The 23757-nt window shown below is 48.8% G+C and overlaps 1 pseudogene; it reads right to left on the bottom strand.

Annotated features, from left to right (window-relative positions):
* Positions 1 to 22057: 22057 nt before the first annotated feature.
* Positions 22058 to 23536, bottom strand: LOC127333444 (serine carboxypeptidase-like 50; annotated as a pseudogene).
* Positions 23537 to 23757: the final 221 nt, after the last annotated feature.

Raw genomic sequence — 23757 nt, 5'->3', positions numbered from 1 at the left:
AGATCGGGAAAATTGTTCAAGTATATATTGACAACGTCGTCATCACAACAAAAACAGGGTCATCCCTCATCAATGATCTTTGAGAAACCTTCAACAACCTCGACAAGTTTCGCCTCAAGCTGAACCCGACGAAATGTTCCTTTGGTTTTCCCGCGGGAGAACTCCTCGGATACTTGGTGTCAGCCAGAGGGATTGAGGCCAATCCAGAGAAAATACAAGCTATTGTGATGATGAGGAAACCAACCAAGCTTAAAGAAATACAACAGCTAACTGGGCGATTCGCAGCATTAAGCAAATTCGTCGCAAGGTTGGGAGAAAAAGCGTTGCCTTTTTACACGCTTATCAAGCAAGGAGAAAAGTTCGAGTGGAACGAAGAAGTAGAAAAAGCCTTTGAGCATCTTAAACGCACAATTTTGACACCATCAGTGTTGGTGGCTCCAAAGGAAAAGGAACCTCCCATGTTATACATCGCGGCCACACATCAGGTGGCCAGTACAGTACTCGTGGTAGAACGAGAAGAAGAAGGGACGATTCACGGGGTGCAGCAGCCAATATATTTCCTTAGCGAAGTTTTATCACTGTCCAAACAGCGCTACCCGCAGTATCAGAAGCTAGCTTACGGAGTTTTCATGTCAGCACGAAAACTAAGGCATTATTTTTCGGCGCACCCGATAATAGTGGTCAATGAGGCTCCTCTATCAAACATACTAAACAACCCAGAAGCTACGAGAAGTGTCTCCCTCTGGGGAATCGAGCTTTCCCCTCGAGACATCACATATGAAAAAAGAATGGCGATCAAGTCACAAATTCTACCGGACTTTGTTGCAGAATGGATGGAACTCCAGAATACAGGACCTCCAGATTTATCGAGTACATGGCATATGAACTTTGACGAGTCCAAGAGATTGGAAGGAGCTGGAGCAGGTGTGATACTTGTGTCACCTCAAGGCGACAAAATTAAATACATATTGCGGATGACGTTCCCCAACGCGTCCAATAATGAGCAGGAATATGAAGCCCTCATGGGATGAAGATGGCAAAGGCGTGCGACACCACTCGCCTAAAAATCTTCGGCGATTCCCAGTTGGTAGCTCAGCAGGTGATGAACAAGTGCGATGCAGTCAATGACAACATGAGAGCGTACAAGGAGGTGTACAATGAACTCAAAAAACTCTTTGATGGCTGCGAAGTCAATCACATCAGTAGGCTCAGCAACGATGAAGCCGACGTTTTGGCAAACATCGGCTCGCAGTGCCTCCCGTTACCATTAGGGGTGTTTTGGGAAGAGATAAGCGAGGGATCAACCAAGGCGAAGAAGGCACCGAAGCAGTCAAAGAAAAAAAGAAAAGGCCAAGAAAGAATCGGGGGCTCCAGCAGCCCAAGAAACTCACGCATCAGATGATGAGGAAGAACAAGAGGAAGTCATGATGATTGAAATTCCATGGATGCAGGTGTACGTGGCATATATCATGAGAAAGGAAATACCTCAAGATCCAGTCGAAGCAAGGCGAGTTATTCGACGATCCAAAGCCTTCACCGTGGTCAAGGGAGAATTATACAAGCGGAGCATCTCAGGAGTATTGTAGAGGTGTGTCACACCCGAAGAAGGACGAATCACACTCAAAGATATACACGCGAGAATATGTGGCCACCATGCAAGCAGCCGAGCAATAGCAGCCAAGGCTTTTTGGGCAGGATTTTAGTGGCTATCAGCAATAGAAGATGCAAAGGAAATCGTGTGCACCTGTGAAGCCTGTCAGATGTTTGCATCCAAGCCTCACTCACCAGCAGCCGAATTAATGCCTATTCCATTGTCGTGGCCTTTTTCGCAATGGGGCCTAGGCATGGTGGGAAAATTGCACAAGTCCTAGCCTGGAGGACATGTGTATTTGTTGGTAGCTGTCGACAAGTTTACAAAGTGGATTGAAGCAATAGCAGTAACATCAGCAGACGCAACATCAGCGGTGAACTTCATCAAGGGAATAGTTTTTCAATTTGGCGTCCCTAACAGCATCGTTACGGACAATGGCATCAATTTTACCTCTCGAGAATTCAAGGAGTACTGCGAAGAAGTGGGTATCAAACTACAGTTCGCATCGGTGGCGCACCCGCAAACCAACGGCCAAGTCGAAAAACCAAACGACATCATCTGCAACGGTATCAAGAAACGATTGCTGACACCAATAGAGAAGACACGACACACTTGGATTAATGAGTTACCCAACATGTTATGGAGTATACGAACAACACCCAACACAGTGACCAAAGAAACTCCGTTATTCTTGGTTCTCGGAGCCGAGGCGGTGCTCCCGATAGAAATAGAGCATAACTCTCCCAGGGTCGCAGAGTACGATGAAGAAACTTCGATAAAGGCATTAGAAGATGATGTGGACGCACTCGACGAAGCTAGAGACGAGGTAATATCGAGAGTAACCACGTACCAGCAAAACCTCAAGAACAATCACAATCGATGTCTACGGCCCACGTCGTTTGAAGTTGGTGATCTAGTACTTCGACTCAAGCAAGACAACCATGAAAAAAATCGAGTCTCCATGGGTGGACCCATACATAGTCATTGAAGTAATACCAGGAGGAGATTATAGGCTGAAGGACAAGAAGACAAGAAGACAGGCAAAGACGAGCCGAACTCGTGGAACATGGTGCAGCTTCGACGTTTCTACGCTTATAAAAAAGTCCATGTAAACATACATTGTATCTGAAGAGCTCGCAAGTTTTCAGACGCACTCTTTTCCTTTTAGGGCACCGAGTGGGGCTGAAAGGTTTTTAATGAGGCGGGCTTGCGATGCTGCAACATAGCAAGGTTGGAATAAAAAAATAGTGGTGAAAAATGTTTCTCCTGTTTCTTGAGCAACGCTCGGGGGCTTGAATCCGACAAAATTACAATATATTCGACCCCAGCTCATTTTTCAATATACACGCTTTGGTTAACATATAAAATCTCGCGAACAAAAATTATGCCAACAGAGATACTCGGGGGCTCGAAGGGAAAAAACAACATAAAAATTTGCCTTGGCTTTACACAAGTCTCGCAAGGATAAGTTACAATATACACCACTTACAAATATATGCAATCCTACAGTTCAGATCAAAGGTGTCAAGAAAAGAGAAAATAGCTCTTACATAAATCTACCTATGGTTGTGCTTTATTTTGCAGCACGAGCAACCTGCGTCGAGTCTTCATACCGAAATTCCTTGAAGAAAGCAGCATCAAACCGAAGAAGTTCGTCGATCATCTTCTCGGCTACGGGCGATACAACCTCATTATATCTATCGATGTTTATCCTTCTCTTCGATGTCTTGCGGTAAAAAGCATCGACAACACCGCTGAAGTCTAATTTCGAGTGGCAGACCTTCAACCAGATCAGAGCAAATTTAGCACCGGCCACCATCTGAGCTCTTACAAAGTCGTGGATACTCTCCACATCCCTGAACTTATTCATAAGCTCAGTAAGGTTCGCAGGCTAAGGGTTTCGAAGAAACAAAGCGTTATACACCATGGCCAAAGTACTGCCGAAGAAATCGTGGAACTCCCGGACTTGAGCGGCTCGATCCTGGAACTGAACAATTCGGTGAGTGCGGCTCTCGTCCGTCCAGAAGTAAATATCACTATCCTTGGCAAGTTGAAGAAGGACCTCGACTCACGAATTAAACCATTATTCCTCGGCAACAACATCAAGGAAAGGACCTGCACGCAGCAAGGGAGAAGCAACACATCTTGAGAAGGGACACGAATAATATAAAAAGAAGCGGAAAGTTCCAACACAACATACCTGCCATATCTTGACTTGCAACGGTCATCAGATCGAGCATGTAATTCTCGCGCTTGATAGCCCGGGAAGCATCGACAGTGGCAGATTCTTTCAATTCAAGAGCCTCCTGCGCTTGCCGAAGGGCAGCCCGTTCACGATCCGAGGATTTGCGAGATTGGTCCATAATGGTAACAACTTGTTTTTTCATAGCTTGCAGTTGCTGTCGAAGATCTGCTAGTTCCTGGTGCATCGAGCTAACACACGAGGAATCATCCAAGAAAACATCGACAACAGTTCTCGCAGAATGAGAAACGGCGGGTGAAGTATTGGACGGCCCAGCAGCTTCGGTATAGTTATCACATATAAACTAGAAGAAAAGAAAGGTCGACATCAATTACTCAGAAAAAGGTGCTTTTCCATTCATACATTAGCACATTTACACAAGTCAAGATCTTACCAAAGACGACTCCTAGCGAGTCCTACAAATCGTCGGAAGGAACAGAAGGTGGCGCTAGCTACAAAAGAGAAAATAAAGAAAAACACGGGTTGGTCTACTTGACCTCCGGCCGCGAGTGCTAGCAGAAGCAGTGGACGTCGGGTCAAGGAAAGCGATGATCTTCGACGGAGGCTTGGCGTTTTTCACCAGAGCTTTCCACTTCTCCTTGTTCATGTCTTTAGGACTGCCAACTTTCACCCAGTCAACTTCCTGGCCGCTGGTATTAACCAAGGCAATCGTCCTCTCGAATCCGATCTTCAGGCTAGCCTGACGATAAGTTAGAAGAGGATCTTCCGTCGCCAGGAAGCGTTGGGCGAGCTTGGAGAAGATTTGTGGATACATCTCCTTGGGGAAGAAGTGGGGGAAGAAGCGCTTAAACGCGGCCCGTGCAGAAGAGATGTTGGTGTGTGCAAAGTCGCAGTTTAACAAGAGAATGTTGAGAGTGTTAATAAGGTGATCATCAGATTCTTCCTGGAGGGTATACTCCTTACCCATCCGCCCTGCTGGAGAGAACCACGAGTTTGTTAATATCAGAGAAACGAACAAAAGCATAAGCAAAAGGGCGAGAGAAGTAACGGGTTACTTGTAAATCTGCGGTTCTGCGTTTCGAGGCGCGTCACTATGGCATTTTCGCGCTCGATCTGTTGGTCCACCTTGTCTCTTAAAGTATCATGATCAGTCTTGAGTCTCTAGCGGAGACCCTCGACAGCTGCGGAGTCCTTCTCAGCTTTCTCGCGAGCTTTCTCGCTGTTTTTCAGCTTGGCCTACAGTGCATCGGCGCGTTCTTCGGCACGACGGAGCGCCTCTGAAAGGGAAAGATCGGAAGGCAAAGAATCCTTATTAGAAGACGAAGAAAACAGGAAACATACTAAGAGTAGCACAATGTTTTACCTCTCAATGTAGCAGCTTCATCACGGAACCCAATAAATTGGGAACCCAGGTCGATCAAATTCTTCATTAAGGGATATACAAAAAGTTACAAGATAGAAATATATCATCAGAAGATAAAAACTCGACAAGCAAAAAAGAGGTGGTGAACAAGGAAAATGGAACTTACATCTTCTAGAAGGGGAATTGGCGTACTCCCAGTGGCAATGTCTCTTGTGTTACCAGCCCCGACCCTAGCTTTCTTCATTGGCGCCGCTCGGGGGCTAGGTACAGGAGTTGGTGCTTTCGAGTTATGCGGTGGGGGAGACGATGATTCCGTCGCAGCATGGTGTTCTTCGGAGAGAACTAGCGTGTTGGAGGTGCTCGTAGGAGCTGTCCCATGCGCGGCGGGTTCCTCTTCTTCTTCATCAGCTCTATCAATATAACAGCAAGACAAAAACTTGAGAGTTTGGAGGGACAAGGCAAATAGACAAGTATATAAAAGAGTGACTTACGAGCTAACGGCACCAGCATCGGTGAAAGGGTCGAAGGCATCTTCCTTCCTCGGGGAAGATTCCTTGACAGCTGCTCCGACAAGTTTAGATGCGCCGGAGTCTTCGACATCGTCTCTCTTCCTCTTGCGCTCATATCGAGAAGTGGCAAGGAGGGAGAGATGGAATGACCAGACTCAGAATGTTGGTCTGACCTCGTTTCTTTTTCGGAGGAACCCGTGGATTTCTGGGATTCCGTGGCTTCACTCTCAGGAAGAGATTCTTGTGAATCATCGGTAACAATTACCCAACGATCCACCTCTCCACCTTCAGGAAGGGGGAAGAGAAGATAGAATTTGGTGGCCCTACAGAGCGCAAAACAAGAAAAAGACAAAGAAAGTGAGCATATAAGAAAAACAAAGTAGCATTCAAAAAAATAGCTAAGCAGCTTGAAGAAAGGCTACTTACTTTGGGAAGAGTGTGGCTACCACTGAAGGGCACCACGCGACAGGAAGAAGGAACTTCGTTATTCTTGCTCAACGAAGTAAAACGGCGGAAAAGTTTCTCTAAGTCCTTCAGAGGAAGCTCGGCAGAGACTCTATCAGAATCTTCGGGACCCGAATACATCCACATGGGATTTTTTCAGACCGGAAGAGGCTGAATGCGGATGCGCAGAAACTATACAATAATCTGTACACCTGATAATTTGGCTACATTAGTGTTTTGGAGCTGATGGATGCGGGTGATCAGGGCTTCTGTACCCGCCTTTTCTTTGGCAGTTGCTTCAGCATCCCAAGATCTGCGCCTCTAAATTTCCTCGTCGGCGTCAAAGGGCGCAATGCCATATTCTTGGCCGACAGAAGATGAATCCTCTATGTAAAGCCACTTTTTGCGCCAACCTTGGACAGAGTCGGCGAATTTGACATCAAAATAGTCGACATCCGGGCGAACGCATATAACAACGCCACCTACATTGTAGGCGACGTTTTTCGAGTTGTTGCGCCGGAGGCAGAAGATACGTTTCCAAAGGCCCCAGTGAGGGTGGATGCCAAGGAAACACTCGCAGAGAGTGATAAAGATAGAAATGTGTAGAATGGAGTTGGGGGTCAGCTGGTGCAGCTGAATCTCATAGATGAAAAGCAAACCGCGAAGAAATTCATGGAGGGGACAGAAAGGCCATGGAAGAGGAAATCAATGAATGTTACCCGGAAGTTGATGGGAGGGTGCAGAGTGCTCTCATCAACAGGAAAGCGCATGATGTATTTGTCAAATAGGCCCAGCTTCTTTAGCATCTTGTGGTCCTGGGCAGTTATCTTCGAGCTCTCCCACCCGAAGATCTTGGCCTGCTCAATGGGTTCGCTGGCTTCAGGGGCGCGGGATGTGCAACGCTTGGTGTGAGGCATGCAGTAGGTAGCGAGAGGAAGCAGTAGCAGCAAAAACAACAAGTGCACGAGGAGCTCAAAGGGACGGCAATGGCAGAGAGAGAGAGAAGGAGCAGATGTGCGGCGCAGCGAAGGGGACGAACGAGGATGACACGGTGAACTTATAGAGGGAAGCTGATCTACCAAGCCGTTGGATGAAAAGAGGAAGCATTCCAAGCCCTACGCGTGTCCAAAGGGTAAAAAGGTCTTATCATTGGAAAGTTACTGGACGGAAGTTACTCCGCGCGTGCCTGAAGTTACGGAGGACGTGTGTCCCCCACTTGCGCGACGTGTCGATGGCGCAGAACTTTTGACCCACAACACAGTGAGTTGGCAGGAGTCGCGGCTTTCCAAGATGAGTATCGTGGTTATCGTCAGCACCGACATCATTCGAGAAATCTTTTGGCGTTTTCATTAAAAGATAGCGACAAAAAATCTTCGAGTCTTCCAAGCAGAGAAACTTCGGGAGCCTATGATCAAATGCAAGCATCTGTCCATATGCTCGGAGGCTACTCTTATCAGAAGCATTGTATATATTTCTGACAAGAAAATAAGGTTGAAAGACAAAAAATATAGAGTTGGTCAAAGTAGCAAAAGCTCAGCCTACAACCAAGTTCTAACACTTGACTGTAGCCTCGGGGGCTACTCCCATTGGGAGCGCTGGTCGCGCACCCAATGATATAAAGAAAGAAAGGGAGCAGCAAGTTTGACTTAAAAATATAGAATGGATGGATAATAGAAGTTGATCCTACACCCAAGTACAAGCTCTTGGTTGTAGCCTCGGGGGCTACTCCCATCGGGAGCGCTGGTCGCGCACCCGATGAAACATGAGGAGGAGAAGAAACAAGAGGATGACAAGACAAAATATAAGGCGAGGAATTATCGTCGTACATCTTCGAGTTACATATAACTCGTCATGTACTCCCATCGGCAGATCAAGATATTATCATTAAACAACTCGAAGAAATTAGCAACTCTAGCAGCCGACAAAAGCACTCGACAATATATTTCCTAGAGCATGTCCGCCGCGCTGAAAACTCTAGATGCCGTGATATTTTACGAAGGTAAGTCCCCAGGATCCATCCTGAGTGGCGTTTTATCGCACCCGAATGCGCTCTACTACTTTATCCGTGTCAAAAGACGCGAAGAAAAATCCTAGCGGACGCGTTAGGTACTTGATAAAATAAAACTGGAATTTGGCTCATGGTAAGACCTTAAGCGGCGCATGTCGAATTACGCCAGTATCCCGAGGTATAGTCCAGGGACTTGACCTTGAAGTAGGTTTTTACGGGTTTGCCACAAGAGCAGTTAACTGGTACCTGATCCAACAGATGAACCAGCCCCATCTACCATTATCCCTGTGCAGGATATAAATAGAGCAAAGTATTATGGAAATCCGAAGAATTTATTGATTGATTTTTATGATGGAGATTTTACTCGACTGTACGATTCAAGGAAAATCTCGGGGGCTACTGACATATGCATCCCGAATGGGCCTGTCGAATAAGGTACCCGAGGTTATTTGGAGGCCCATTATCCGAAGTTTATGAAGTCCGAAAGCCCAATAAAACCCCGATATGGAAGATAGAGATAGATTAGGAATAGTCTTGTATCAATACGGGAAGGACTCAAATAGTCTCCCGGACTTTGTAACTTGTACGATACGAAAGCCTCGACTCCACCTCCTATATAAAGGGGAGCCGAGGAAGAATGAAGGGATCAAAATCATTGTCAACACAAACCCTAGTTTTTCATAGTAGAGCACCTTTTCGGCTGAACCTTTGAGATCTACTTTCCCTCGAATTTCCGTGAAACCCTAGTCTACAATCTGTAGGCATTGACAAGTTAAACCCTTGTCACCCGAAGATGGAAAAACAATAATATATCATCAATACTGCGCAATCGGGGAATCGAGCCGACAAGAGGATGAAGCATCCGAGGCTTTTGATGACTTGGGAAATCCGTACATCGACCCCGCGGATCTCACGCGCGGGACAGGAAACAAATACATCGGGTTCACGCCACGAGAGAAAATACAATTGTCGCAAGCAGCTTGGGATAGAGCTCAGAGAGCCATGGATGGCACAGAGCTGATGACTACCACGGCCACACCGGAGGCGCTGCAAGCATATCAATATAAAGTCGCTCGTGCCGGACAAGAGCTAGAGAAACAAAGAATAGCACTCGATGAAAGGATACCTGCAGCTTCTGTGTCAAGTGCGCGTAGTGCCGCCCTGAGTCGACAATCAGGAACTTTGGGAGACAATCACAAAGACGCCCATGCGAGAGGAAGATCTCGACTGGCAAACGTGCCCGAGCATGAACGAGAGAACTTGATCCAAAACCTCGATGTCCTTTATGTCGATAGACACGAGAGGGCACATCATCCCAAAAACACCGGAAGATGGATATATGGCGACACATGCCTTTATATTGGCATCTAAACCACCTCCAGAAGATCCCAGGGAAGCACTGTACTAGATGGCCATGGCAGGAGTTGGAATCATGGGGACAGCAATAGCAGGGTCGAGTACACCGCAACCCGAGAGTGCTCCAAGAAATAGTCCAAGGAAAAATAGTCCTCGACCCACTACAGTGGCGCGAGATCCTCCACGAGAAGGTGACGCAAGAAATACGGTGGCACAGGCTCGAATCAATAGAGCACGTGAAAACAGATCAAGAGAACGGCGACACTCACCCGAAGTCAACGATGAAGACATGTGTGGACTCCCTTGCTTTACCCAAAGGGTTCACAAAACTCGGGTTCCCTCTGGCTTTAAGCTACCTGATAATTATAAAAAGTTTGATGGATTGCAAGATCCAGAGGACTGGTTAGTCGACTACCTGGAAACAGTGAAGCTGATGGGTGGAACTAGAGCAACAGCCATGCAAAGCATCCAAGTTCACCTCAGTGGAGCCGCAAGATCTTGGATGAAGAAGTTACCAGGAGGATCCATTGACAGCTGGGAGACTTTTGAGGACTTGTTCGTGAAAAAACTTAACTGACCAAGGTTTCCACGGCCATACAACATATCACCAGAAGATCTTCTGAACGGGCCGTGTCAGATCCATTTTTACCTCGATAGTGATGGAAAAAGACAGTCAGGTCATCTTCAGAAGGACTGCCGAACTTTCCAAGCTTTACATAGGTGTGCGGAGAACACCAACACACAAGCGGCAAACAGGGGGTACATACAGGGGCCAAGGAGTGAAATTCACCTGCCACCACCACCTGCAGTTACCAGCGAAAATCAACATCAGTTGCAACTGGCGGCACCTCAAGGCAACAATGGCGAGTTCATTGACACAACGGGAGCAGTGTCGATGATTCAGAAAGGCAGACTCTCAAATAGGGCTCTGAAGATAATCTCACGACAGGTGTATATGACAGAAAAGTCGCCTCCACCAACCATTCAGTATCTCAATTGGTCGGAACAAGCGATATGGTTCAACCAGGAGGATCACCCACCGCAAGTTCCTCGACCAGGGTAGTCAACCATGATTCTACCAGCACTGATTGTGGGATTTGAGGTCTCTCTCATATTCGTAGATGGAGGCAGCAGTTTAAACCTCATATACGCGGATACACTGCGGAAGATGAACATTTGCTTGGCGAACTTGACCCCAACAGACACGCATTTCCACAGCATCACACCTAAGAAGCCAAGTTATCATTTGGGGAAGATCTTACTTGATGTACAATTCGGAACAAGCGAGACCTTCAGGAAAGAGAGGTTGAAATTCGAAGTTATCGATTTTCCGTCACAGTATCATGCGATACTAGGAAGGCCCGCATATGCTAGATTCATGGCAGTGCCACACTACACATATTTGTTGTGGGGAATCCCTGGACCTAACAGCTGAATAACAGTCAAAGGAAGCTTCACCATGGCAGACAAATGCAACAAGGATTTCCATAAGTTGTTTGAAACCTTCGGGATGCAAGATGAGTATGAAGCGTCTAGGGTGACAACCAACTATGATGTGCTACCTAACGGAGGAAGGCCACTAAAGGAGCAAACTTTCGACACCTCCAAGAATTCCAAGGAAGTGCAGATTCACTCGACAGATCCCAAGAAGACGACAACCATCGCAACAAACATGGATAGCGCATAGGAATGCGCGCTCGTCGAGTTCCTCCGTGAGCGCTGGGAAATCTTAGCATGGTGTCCAGCTGACATGCCAGGAGTACCTAGGAAACTTGCCGAGCCTGACCAATTCGACAACCTTTGCGGCGTTTTTTCGAGCCAAACCGCAAAGCTATGCTATCTGAGATCCATGGACTCAAAGAAGCGCGTTTCATCAAGGAACTACACACCGAGGCCACGTGGGTCGCCAACCCAGTGCTGGTCCCAAAGAAAAACATTGAGGTCCTTCGCATGTGCGTCGACTTCACGTGTCTCAATAAACATTGTCCAAAGGATCACTTTCCCCTCTCGAGAATCGATCAAATTATCAACTCCACAGGGGGTTGCGAACGTCTTTCCTTCCTGGAGGTGTATTCTGGTTACAACCAGATCCGCTTGAAAGAAGAAGATGAAGTCAAAACACCATTCATAACCCCTTATAGCGTGTTCTGCTAGGACAATGCCCTTCGGGTTGAAAAACACGGGAGCCACTTACCAGAGGATGATGCAAAAGTGCCTTGCCACGCAAATCGACAAGACCGTTCAAGTACATATCGATGATGTCATCATCACAACAAAGACAGGGTCATCCCTCATTGATGACCTGCGAGAAACCTTCGACAACCTCGACAAGTTTCGCCTCAAGCTGAACCCGGCGAAATTTTCCTTTGGAGTTCCTGCGGGAGAACTCCACGGATACTTGGTGTCAGCCAGAGGAATCGAGGCCAACCCAGAAAAAATATAAGCCATCGTGACGATGAGGAAACCAACCAAGCTTAAGGAAATACATCAGCTAACTGGGCGAGTCGCAGCATTAAGCAGATTCATCGCAAGGTTGGGCGAAAAAGCGATGTCTTTCTACGCTCTCATCAATCAAGGATAAAAGTTCGAGTGGAACGAAGAAGAAGACAAAGACTTTGAGCATCTCAAGCGAACAATCTCGACACCACCAGTATTGGTGGCTCCAAAGGAAAAAAGAACCTCTCCTGTTATACATCACGGCCACACCTCAGGTGGTCAGCACAGTCCTCGTGGTAGAGCGAGAAGAAGAAGGGAAGATCCATGGCGTTCAACGGCCAGTATAATTCATCAGTGAGGTGTTGTTTCCATCTAAACAGCGCTACCCGCATTATCAAAAACTAGCATATGGAGTATTTGCGATAGCAAGAAAGTTACGACACTATTTTTCGGTGCACCCGATAATAGTGGTCAATGAGGTGCCTCTCTCGAACATCTTAAACAATCCAGAAGCCACAAGACGTGTCTCCCTTTGGGGAATCGAAATTTCCACTCGGGACATCACATATGAAAAAAGAAAGGCGATCAAGTCACAAATCCTGCCGGACTTTTTCGCAGAGTGGATGGAACTTCAAAATACAGGACCCCCAGATTTATCGAGTACTTGGCACATGAATTTTGACGGGTCCAAGAGATTAGAAGGAGCAGGAGCAGGCGTGATACTTGTATCACCCCAAGGCGACAAGATTAAGTATATATTGCAGATGACTTTCCCCAATGCATCAAATAATGAGGCAGAGTATGAAGCTTTGATCCATGGGATGAAGATGGCAAAGGCGTGTGGTGCTACTCACTTGAAAATCTTCGGCGACTCATAGCTGGTGGCTCAACAGGTGATGAACAAATGTGATGCAGTCAATGATAGCATGATAGCATATAAGGAGGTGTACAATGAACTCGAGAAAACCTTTGATGTTTGCAAAGTAAACCACATCAGCAGGCTCAACAATGATGAAGCTGACGTTTTGGCAAACATAGGCTCGCAATGCTTGCCGATACCACCTGGTGTCTTTTGGGAGGAAATCAGCGAAAGATCAACTAAGGCAAAGAAGGCACCGAAGCAGCCGAAGAAAAAGGAAAACTCCAAAAAAGACTCGGGAGCTCCAGTAGCTCGAGAAGCACATACATCAGATGATGAAGAGGAACCGGAGGAAGTCATGATGAGGAGGAACCGGAGGAAGTCATGATGATTGAAGTTCCATGGATGCAGGTGTATATAGCATATATCACGATAAAGGAAATACCTGAAGATCCAGTGGAGGCACGAAGAGTAATCAGATGCTCCAAGGCGTTTACTGTGGTTAAGGGAGAGATATATAAGCGAAGTATATCAGGGGTGCTGCAAATGTGCGTTACACCCGAAAAAGGGCGAGTCATACTAAAGGATATACACAAAGGAATATGTGGCCACCACGCGAGCAGCCAAGCAATAGCAGCCAAAGCTTTTCGAGCAGGATTTTATTGGCTGTCAGCAATAGAGGACGCGAAGGAAATCGTACGCACCTATGAAGCTTGTCAGATGTTCGCATCCAAACCTCACTCACCAGCAAAAGAATTAATGCCCATACCATTGGTGTGGCCTTTCGCGCAGTGGGGGCTTAGATATGGTCGGGAAATTGCACAAGTCCTGGCCTGGAGGACACGTATATGCTGGTAGCTGTCGACAAATTTACAAAGTGGATTGAGACAATACCAATAACATCGGCAGAAGCATCATCATCGGTGAACTTCATCAAGGGAATAGTTTTTCGATTTGGCGTCCCTAACAGCTAGCATAGTTACGGACAATGGCAACAATTTTACTTCCCGAGAATTTAAGGAGTACTGCGAAGGCATGGGTATCAAACTACAGTTTGCATCGGTGGTGCACCCGCAAACCAATGGCCATGTCGAAAAAGCAAACGACATTATTTGCAATGGCATCAAGAAGCGATTGCTGACACCACTGGAGAAAGCACGACATACTTGGGTGGATGAGTTACCCAATGTATTATGGATCATACGAACAACACCCAACACAACGACCCAAGAAACTCCTTTTTTTCTGGTTCACGGAGCTGAGGCGGTGCTCCCGATAGAAATAGAGCATAATTCTCCCAGAGTTGCAGAATATGATGAAGATATCTCGAGAAAGGCGCTAGAAGATGATGTGGATGAACTTGACGAAGCTAGAGACGAGGTACATTCGAGAGTAACCACGTATCACCAAAATCTCAAAAACTACCATAGTCGATGTCTGCGGCCCAGGTCGTTCGAAGTTGGCAATCTAGTACTTCAACTCAAGCAAGATAGCCATGAAAAATTCGAGTCTCCATGGGTGAGGCCATACATAGTTACTGAAGTAATTCCAGGAGGAGCCTACAGGCTGAAGGACAAGAAGACAGGAAAAGATGGGCCAAACCCGTGGAACGTGGCGCAGCTGCGGTGTTTCTACGCCTAGAAGGAAGCATATATAGTACAACCCATGTAAACATACATTGTATCTAAAGAGCTCCCAAATTTCCAGACACACTCTTTTCCTTTCAGGGCACCGAGTGGGGCTGAAAGGTTTTTAATGAGGCGGGCTTGTGAAGCTGCAATATAGCATGGTTAAAATAAAAGATAGTGATGAAAAATACTTATCCTTTTTTCTTGAGCAACGCTCGGGGGGTTGAACCCGACAAAATTACAATATATTCGTCTCCAGCGCACTTGACAATATACACGCCTTGGTTTCATGAAAAACCTCGCGAACAATAAATATAGTCACGCCAGCCGAAATACTCAGGGACTAAAGAAATTTCCCTGGCTTTACACAAGTCTCGCAATAATATTTACAATATGTATGACTTACAACATATGCAACTATGAGTTGGGCTCAAACCTAACGCATAAGAGCAAAAAGAAAAAAGAGTTTCTATATTAAACTATCTATGTTGACGTCCTCCCCTGCAGAAGGAACATTTGGAGTCGAATCAGCATATCAAAATTCCTTGAATAAAGTTGCGTCCACCCGCTCATCAATCATTGTTTCGGCAACGGGAGAAACAAATGCATTATGTTTGTCGACATTTACCCTCCTCTTTGACATCTTGAGGTAAAAAGTATCGACAACATTGCCAAAATCCAAATTTGAGTGACAAATCTTCAACCAAATCAAGGCCACCTTGGCACCGGCTACCATCTGAGCTCTCACAAAGTCATGAATACTACGCACATCCTTGAATTTACCCATAAGCTCAGGAAGATTACTGGGTTGAAGGTTTCAAGGAAACATGGCATTATACACCATGCCCAAGGTACTAGTGCAGAAGTCAAGGAAATCCCGCACACGGGCTGCTCGATCCTGAAATTGCACTATTCAGCGAGTGCGATCTTCATCCGCCCAGAAATCAACATCATTTGACTGAGCAAGCTGAAGAAGGGTTTCGACCTGCGATTTTACCCTTTGTTCTTCGGCAGCAGAATATAGAAACAAGCATGTGAGCAACATAGAGAAAAATCAATACAACATAGGAGAGAACACGAAGGAAGTCAGCGAGTCAGCAAGTTAAAAATAAGCATTACCAGCCATGTTGTGGGTACACTTTATGGGTGTATCAATGACGTGGCCTAGATCCGGCAAGCCCAGGTGGCCCACGGAAGGTGATGGTGGCATATGGCCCATCGGGCGACCCAATTGATGTTGATAGAAGATGGATGAAGTCCAGCCCAGGAACAAGAGTCGGATCTTAACCGACCTATGCGGGTAGTCGGATCCGTGAATGCCCATGAAGTATCCGGATCCAATATGGCGTATAAGGAAAGGTGGATCCTTGACGTGCACGACAATGTAATATTCCGTAGTTAGGCATCTTGTATTTCGGCTAGGACTCTCCGTGTAAACCCTAGATCCGAGCGCCTTTATAAGCCGGATCCCGGGAGCCCTAGAGGGACAACCACAACTCATTGTAACAACGCGAAAGCACCCAAATAATTCCAGACAAGCATCAGTAGGACTGATCGTCGTGCAGGTGTTCCGAAGCTGGGTAAATCGTGTACCACCATCCCGAGGACTCTCCGCCCGATGGCCCCTACTTCTTCTTCCCTCCATGAGGATCCCTCCTCTGAAGTACCTTCGAATAGGCAACGATAGTTGGCGCCCACCGTAGGGCCAGCGGCGTATGGAGGCCTAAACCGGGAGGGTTCCGCCATGGGAAGCTATGACGAATCTATCATTGTGGGGCGTGTTCTTTACGCCAGGAACTTTCCGATCGTCCCTCAGGACGAGTGCTGGATTCCGGCCAAAACCGATCCCATCAAGCTCTCCATCGTCCCAATCGGCGGCATTCACATCTTCATCGGCGAAACCGTCGATTCCGATGGAAACGTCCTGGTAAGTCACGCTGACGCGACCGCCGCTGAGCAGGACGCAGTCACGAATATCCGATCTGAGACGCAAGAACTTCCTAAGGAAGATTCCGTCTTAGATCTGGAAATTTCAAAACCCACTCAATCCTCCCCTGAGCATGAAATTACGGTGGAAGACCAATGCAGATCCGTCTGGGTCTCCCAGGTGTTAGAGAAGAAAAGGTGCCACTTCGTGCACTTCCTCGCACATACCGCAGGAACCGCCCCTCCTCTGGAAGGTGCTGGACCCATGCAGTTTGAGGCTACCGGAGACAGCGACGCCCCGGGTCAGCAAGAGGTTGCCGGAGACAGCGACGCTCCGGATCAGCAGGAGGATGCCGGAGACAAAGAAGAATCAATCCTGGGCAATCTAAGCCCAACCTCTGACGATGCTACCACCATGGACACAGAAGAGTACAATTGCCTTACGAAGGAGCTGGAATATGCGGAGGAAGCTGAAGCAGAATCAGCCCCGCCAAAGCAGGTCCTCGCGACCATAACTGGGCTGGAGCAAAGAACTGACGAACACACGACTCCGACCGACGTCGGACTCCCAGGCCCGTCCAATTCAGAGACTCCACCTTCGCGTCGTTATCACATTCTACCGGATTCCGGAGAAGGACGCATCCTCGAACACGGGGAAAATATGTTCGCAGAAGAGCTCGTCAAACAAGCAGGCCGGGGCACTATCGCGCACTCGGAAATCCTCAACAAACCAATAACTCCGGATGATGCCGCAGTCCCCGAGGCTCTAGAGGCAAAAAGGAAGGAAATGCTGGCTATCGCCAAGAGATTTGCTAATACCGCAATGGCAATGCTGGAGAACAAGCATGAGGCAGAAGAAGTGATGTATAATTTCCTCAAAAGAGAGCACGAAGCTGTAGAATGCTTGGAAGAGGCCAAAGCACTCCGACGAAAGTGGGAAACCATCATAGACGATGCCGGCGAGGAAGCGGATAGGATCCGCCGGGAAGCCATTGGCCCCCGGAAGATCAATTTGCAACCCCCACCGATGAAACACCGCTCAGAACTCCAAAGGACAATATGAAGAAGGTTGCGGAGCTTTTGGCCAAGAAAGATGAGGAAATCGACATCAACCACCTCCGCACACTCGTAGGTTCAGCAATGAAGCAACAGAGTAAAGCAGACACTTCGCGCAGGTTGGAATCCAACCCAGAACTGTGTGTATCCACCGCGCAAAAGGACGCATCCAGAAGGGAGCATCGTGATGATGAATCGCGCACAGGATCCACAGAGCGCAGAATGAGAACCAGAGAACATCCAAATCCGATCACCGTCCCCTCGAAAACACCTCCGACGAACCCAAAAAGGGAAAGGATCCGATGTACACTAGAAGGGACAAGTACCGAAACCCATCACCTCCGCCGCGGAACCCGCGTCCTCCTCCGCCACCTCGCCGCCGTAGTCCAACCGGAAACACCAGACCTCACGGGCCTGGTGGAATTAATATCCGCGACAACGTCGTACCTCAGAGGAATAGGAAAACGGAGAGCACGCCGGAACCTCGCCGGAGCTGGAATGAAGAACGCGAGCCTGAGCCCCGCAGAAGCCGGAACAACGGAGGCGACCGCCATCACGGAGAAGGTAGCCATCGAAGCGGAGTCAGCAGCAAGAAGGGCGCGGAGAATCTGAAGGCGGAAGCAAAAGGTCCCACCAGTCCCCTCGCAGATCTCCCTCCCCACCACCTAGTGGAGGAGGTAGAGGCGGAGGTGGAGGCCGAACGTCTCGCTCCCGTTCAAAATTCCCCTGCAATGGCCCGCGTGACGCAAGGGAACGTCTCAACGAATATAGATCTGAATACATTGGCCCAAAATGCTTTGGCAGGATGATCCGAGAGGAGCCAACGCCAAAAGGCTTCAACCTTAAGCTACCCAGAAATCTGAAGCATTACGATGGTTGTGAAAGGCCCGATACTTGGATCGAAGACTACTTCAATGCAGTCAGCTTCGCCGGAGGGAACCAGAAAATAGCCTGCCGCATGCTTCAGCTGTACCTTATTGGTCCAGCCCATACCTGGCTCAGTGACCTCCCGGAAAACTCCATCTTTTGATGGTTCGACCAGAAGATCGCCTTCGAGAAACACTTCAGGGGCACCTACAAAAGACCTGCCACAACAAGTGACCTGCAAGCATCCAGAAAAAGGGTGAAACTTCACAGAATTTCCTAATCGATGGTTAGCAACCAGAAACGAGTGCGAGAACGTGGATAACCGCACAACTATGCATGCCTTCATAGGTGGTTTGCAGAGGGGAGGACTGCTCCGACACAAGCTTACTTCCATGATCAATGAAAACAATCTGACTTTGGATGACATGATCGGCATTGCAAATACTCACACCGCCGTTGACGACGATGCAGGTGGAGAACTTACAGCCACAACCATACCCCTACACCAGCAAAAGAAGAACCGTGATAATGGAGGCAGCAGCAACAACAACAACAAGCGGAAGAATCCCCCGACGACCAGAAGAGCGGTGGATCCGACATGGTTGCCATGACGTTCCAACATGGAGGTCAAGGAGGCGGAAGAGGCCGCGGTCGTGGTGGCGGAGCCGGCAGGGGCCAACAGCGTGCTGACGAGATCACTGTTGCTGGAACCCGCGCTCCCCAGACCTACGAAGAATACAGGGATATGCCATGCTTAGCCCATATCGATCCGGCTACTGGCAAGTCCTCCCACACCAATCGCAACTGCAAGTGGGTCAACGATCTCAAAACTGACCCGGAAGCATGATACAAGCGCGCCCGGAAGCACCGGCCTCACGGCAAAGGAGGCAAGGGCAAGAACAAGGAAAAGGACGATGATAGTTCCGAGGCGATGGATGAGGACGACGCTTCGCCGGATCCCAAAGAGGCTTCCGCAACTAACAAATCTAACCCCTTCGTCAAAAAGAGTGATGGCGCATACCACACCTTCCTCAGAACACCAACGGTCCGGGCCAAGAAATCGGCCCTCCGGATCCTGAACGCCACAGTTCCGGTTGTGCCGCAGTACGTCAAGTGGTCGGAAAAACCATGCACGTTCGACAGGGCGGATCACCCAACCATCATCCCAAAAGAGTGCTACGCCCTGGTTGTGAGTCCCCGCATCGATGGGTTTGACTTCTCCAAGTGCCTTATGGATGGCGGAGCTAGCCTAAATATCATGTAACTGGAAACTCTGGGGAGGATGAACCTTACCAAGGAGCAGCTTAAGCACAGCACCACTGAGTTTCATGGTGTCGTTTTGGGTAAAAAGGTGAACTCCCTGGGCAGCATCAAACTTCCCGTGGCCTTCAGCGATGTCAACAATTTCCGTAAAGAGATGATCACGTTCGAAGTTGTGCCCTTCAAGAGCTCCTATCACATCATCTTCGGCAGGTCCACCTACCACAAGTTCGACACAAGGGCATGCTACATCTACAATAAGCTCAAGATTTCGGTTCCTAATGGTATGATCACCGTATCCGAAGATTACAAGAAAGCTCGAGACTGCGAGGAGGGTGAAGCCACCATCGCAGAATCTGTGATATCTAGAGAGGAGCTGCAAGGCTACAGGGCCGCGGTGGATCCGAGTGAGATGCAAACCACCAAGAAGAAGATCTCCGAATAGAAGAACTCGTTCAAGGCCGCGATAGCCACCAAAAAGTTCGACCTCATAGTAGGCGACAGTTCCAAGCAAGTGTCTGTCGGAGCTGACCTGGACCCCAAATAGGAAGACGCGCTCGTCGAGTTCCTCCGAACTAACATGGATATCTTTGCATGGCAACCTTCTGACATGTCCGTAGTACCAAGGGAACTCGCCGAGCACTACCTCAACATAAATCCGGGTGCAAAACCGGTGAAGCAAGCTATGCGACCTTTGGAGATAAGAAGCACCACGCCATAGGGATGGAATTAGCAAAGTTACTAGAGGCAGGTTTTGTAGTAGAAGTTATCCATACTGAGTGGGTCGCAAACCCCGTCCTTGTACCCAAAAGTAATTCTAAAATACTAAGAATGTGCATCGATTACTCCGGCTTGAATAAGCATTGTCCGAAGGATCCGTTCCCCTTGCCGCGCATTGACCAAGTCATTGATTCGACGGTAGGGCGGAACTTCTGTGTTTTCTTGACGCATATTCCGGGTATCACCAGATCCGGATGAAGAAGTCTGACCAAAAGGCGACCTCGTTCATCACACCGTTTGACACTTACTGTTATGTCACCATGCCATTTGGTTTAAAAAATGCAGGTGCTACTTACCAGCACACGATGCATCGGTGCCTGAAAGACCAAATTGGCCGGAATGTGCACGCCTACGTCGATGAAATCGCGGTCATGACCCGGAAAGGATCCGACTAGCGACCACAAGAAAACCTTTGAAAATCTCCGACGGTACAAGATGATGTTGAATCCGCTGAAGTGCATCTTTGGCGTACCAGCTAAAAAACTCCTTGGCTTCATTATGTCTCATAGAGGCATCGAAGTGAACCCGGAAAAAATCAAAGCTATCCTGAACATCAAAAGGCCAACTTGTCTCAAAGACGTGCAACGACTAACTGGTTGTGTCGCTGCAATCAGTAGATTTGTTAGCCGTCTTGGTGAGAAGGCACTACCTTTATACAAGCTGTTGAACAAAACAAAAAAATTGTCTGGGACGACCCATCAGATGCAGCACTTCAGGGGTTGAAGGACATACTCTCTTCCCCGCCTATCTTGGTAGCTCTGGCTGAGTCAGAGCCTATGCTCCTCTACCTGGCATCCTCCAACAAGGTCATCAGTCTCGTTGTCATGGTGGAGCGAAAGAAAGAAGGCTATGAATACGGAGTCCAAAGACCAGTCTACTACATAAGCGAGGTCCTGATGGAATCCAAGCAAAGATACCCTCACTTTCAGAAGCTAGTCTACGGAGTATTCCTAGGTAGCCGGAAGCTGAGACACTACTTCCAGGAGCATCCTATGACAGTTGTGAGCAAAGCTCCATTGTCAACCATCATCAACAACTCCGACGCAACAGGGCGCGTAGCAAAATGGGGCATAGAACTTTCTGCCTTCGACATCAACTACCACTAGTGACATTTGGCTAGTCTATAACGATTTTAGTTCGTCAGTGGATGTGCAAAATCCGTCACAGAGACCTCATCCTGACGGTTTGCAGTACCGTGGCGGACCTCGCGTCACAGATAGCCATACTGACAGTTAAGGCATCCCGTCATGAATCCGTGACGACACGCCTAAGCCCGGAGCCCGCCCGTCCCATATCATCGTGACACTGAAAATCCGTCATGGTGTCGGTTCCCCCGTTCGGCGACCATTGCGTCAGGTGTACCAGGCTAATGATTGAGGTGTACGATCTATCGGGTGACATCACCTTTATCGTTTACAATGACGTGGACGAACCAAGATGAGCCAAATAGGCCAATCACACTAACACTGCAGCGATTACTAGACACGAACTACTTAGGCAAATCTCGTCAGGAAATTCTAGGCGAGAACTAAAAGATATTCAAACAGCACATAAAAGAAGGAATCACATCGAAGAAGTACATGTGCTTAGGCAGGCAAGATTGTCAGAAATTCTATTGCAACGTAGACTTAGGCAGCATAATGCATTGATATTCAGAGGCCGTTTAAAGGCAACAATACCGACCTTATAACTACTTATAGCAAGTTGTAAAACATTGAAGAACTACAAAAATCAATTCAAAGATAACTATTTAATCAACGCGTGTTCCGACTGAAAATCCACAATCCACAATAATACATCCACCGCACAGCTGTTTATACAGTTCCTCAAATTAACTCGAGAACGACCTCAACCAGTACTTAGCAACGATAAAAATTACTACTACGTATAAGGCTAATCGATCGTCTACTGCGACTCGACGGAGGACGCCTTGTTGTCCTTGGGTCCGCCGAAGACGGAGAGGACCTTGTTCTTGATGCAGGACCAGTGCTCCTCCATGGGCGCCTCCTTGAACTGCCGGTACTGCTCCTTGGCCACCTCCACGAACGTCGCGTCCTCGGCCACCGTCCCCTTGAAGCACGACGTCGCCGGAGCCGGCGCCGCCTCCTTGTTCTCCTGCGCTGCCGCCGCCGCCGGAGCTGCTCCCTTGTTCTCCATCACGAAAACTCAAAAACTGAGATTGATCGAAAACAAACTTGTGTATGTCGAGAGGAGATCGATGTGGCTGATGTTGCTAATTGCTATGGTGGCCAGGAGGTGCGGCCTGGTGCCTGTTTATATGGCGGTAGGAGGCGCTGTCTGTCTTGGGGAGAAAGCCGGACGGGCGTCGCAGAGTTCGACTTGGAGTGGGGGAAAAGAAAGAAACTTTCTCTCCGGATAACAATACGTACGGATACGAGCTAACTACGGATCCCAATGTCCTCCTGCAGCCGCGACACCACCCGCGCGCGCGCGTCCGTCGCCTCGCCCCACCGTCCCGCGCCCGCCAGCGCCGCCGTCTCCGCCTGCAGCGCCTCCAGCTCCACTCGCTGCCGCGCGTTGACGAGGCCCATGAAGTAGGCCGTGTCGGCGAACGTGGCCACCTGCGCCACGGGGTCCACCAGCCCGTTGCCGATGGCCACGCCGCGGAGGTTGACGCGCATGCGCGGCGGGAGCGCCTGGTTCGCTGCCAGGATGCGCGAGGCCGCCGCGGGCACGTACTTGCCGCCGTAGCTCTCGCCGGCGAGGAAGAAGGGGCGCGCGCGGAGGGAGGCCGGGTGGAGCGCGAAGAAGGCCTGATTGCCACGAGCGTCTGCTCCGCGATGACGGACTGGTTACTCGGGATGGCTTCCGGCGACGACGCGACGCTGAAGCCGGTGCCGACCGGGGTGTCGAAGAAGAGCAGCCCGAAGCGGTGGTTCCACGCGTAGGGGTTGGGCGAGAGGGAGCCGTTGGCGCCGCAGGTGACGACGAGGGAGTAGGGCCCGATCTGGAAGAAGTTGCTGAGCTGGCCGGAGCATCCCGGCCCACCATCGAGCCAGAGGATCAGCGACGTGTCGGACGGCGCGGCGTCGAGCGGGTCGGCGGCCTCCTAGAATGCGAAGAAGAGGGACGCGTTGGCGGATGCGTCGACGGGGAGGTAGCCGGAGCTGGTCGGGCGAGCTTCGACGGGGAACACTTGGGCTGCCGCATTTGAACCGGAGTGTGAGAGCACGGCGGTGAGAATGAGAAGGAGAAGGAGCTGGAACGTGGGAGGAAGCTGCGATTCCATTGTTCGAGCGGCCCGACGATTTGGACATTGCGGCTATGTGGACACATGTCCGTGTTGGGTTTACCACATGGCACAACTTTCCTGACGAATGGATCAGTAACATGCGCGTACCTTGACCAATGAAAAGTCGACACGTGGCACTAGGACGTGCCTGCACCGCCCATGAAAGTGCGACACATGGTCCTAGGACGTGCCAGCAGCGCCAACGAAAGTGCGACACG

The sequence above is a fragment of the Lolium perenne genome, chromosome 1, assembly GCF_019359855.2.
Source record: "Lolium perenne isolate Kyuss_39 chromosome 1, Kyuss_2.0, whole genome shotgun sequence".
Lineage (NCBI taxonomy): Eukaryota > Viridiplantae > Streptophyta > Magnoliopsida > Poales > Poaceae > Lolium > Lolium perenne.
This window is presented reverse-complemented; position numbering and strand designations above follow the sequence as displayed.